The sequence below is a fragment of the Gavialis gangeticus genome, unplaced genomic scaffold (genome assembly GCF_001723915.1).
Source record: "Gavialis gangeticus isolate Ggan-Ray unplaced genomic scaffold, GavGan_comp1, whole genome shotgun sequence".
Taxonomy (NCBI): domain Eukaryota; kingdom Metazoa; phylum Chordata; order Crocodylia; family Gavialidae; genus Gavialis; species Gavialis gangeticus.
In genome coordinates, this window is record NW_017729032.1 from 18,953,133 (window position 1) to 18,953,929 (window position 797).

Here is a 797-nt window from a genome sequence, read left to right on the forward strand (position 1 = left end):
AAAAAAAAAAAAAAAAAGACTTTAAAAAGACGGGAAGAAAGGTGGGATGGATGAGTGTGCATCACTTGGTCAGAACAATCTATATCATATTTTGAAGGTTTTTGTAGGTATAAATTGGATGAAGCATCACTTCTGTTTCTGCTGAAAGGTCAGCTTCTCATTTACACATTCACAGCTTCTCATTTACATCAATGTCCCTGACAACATAGAAGGCCATATAGCGGGTGTCAATGTAATGTATACTGCCAATACCACATGAAGTGGCCTTAGTGTAAAATGAAAACCTGGGCCTGCGTGCTTCCCGTAATTATGCTTAACATTTTTCATCCAGTTTATGAACTTCCTGGAAAAACAATACCTGGGCGTTGAGGGTATAGGGTATGATTCCTACGCTACCTTGGCTTCTCTCTCTGCAAGGTAAAAGAACCAGAGTGGCATAAGGGAGCCCTAGTGTGTCCAAAGTAGGATTCCCCTGGCACAAGCACTGAAGAAGACTCATGTAGGACTGCCTTTTCAAGGCCCACTCTCAAGCCATGGCATGAGAGGACAGACCACCATATGGAAAACTGTAGTGATACAGGACAGTGCTGTGACTCCAGCGCTGCCCCATGAGGCTGCTGTAGCTGAGAGGCCCTTAGGGGCCTTACTGCCTTTGGGGCAGTCCAGCATCTTGAGGATGCAAAGTTGACTCAAAGCCACCTTGGCCTGCAAATTCTGTGCTCTACCCCTGAGACCTTGCCCAGATCATGTTCTGTAGAGAAGGGAAACCTGGGTGCTTCCCCCCCCCCCCCCCAAAC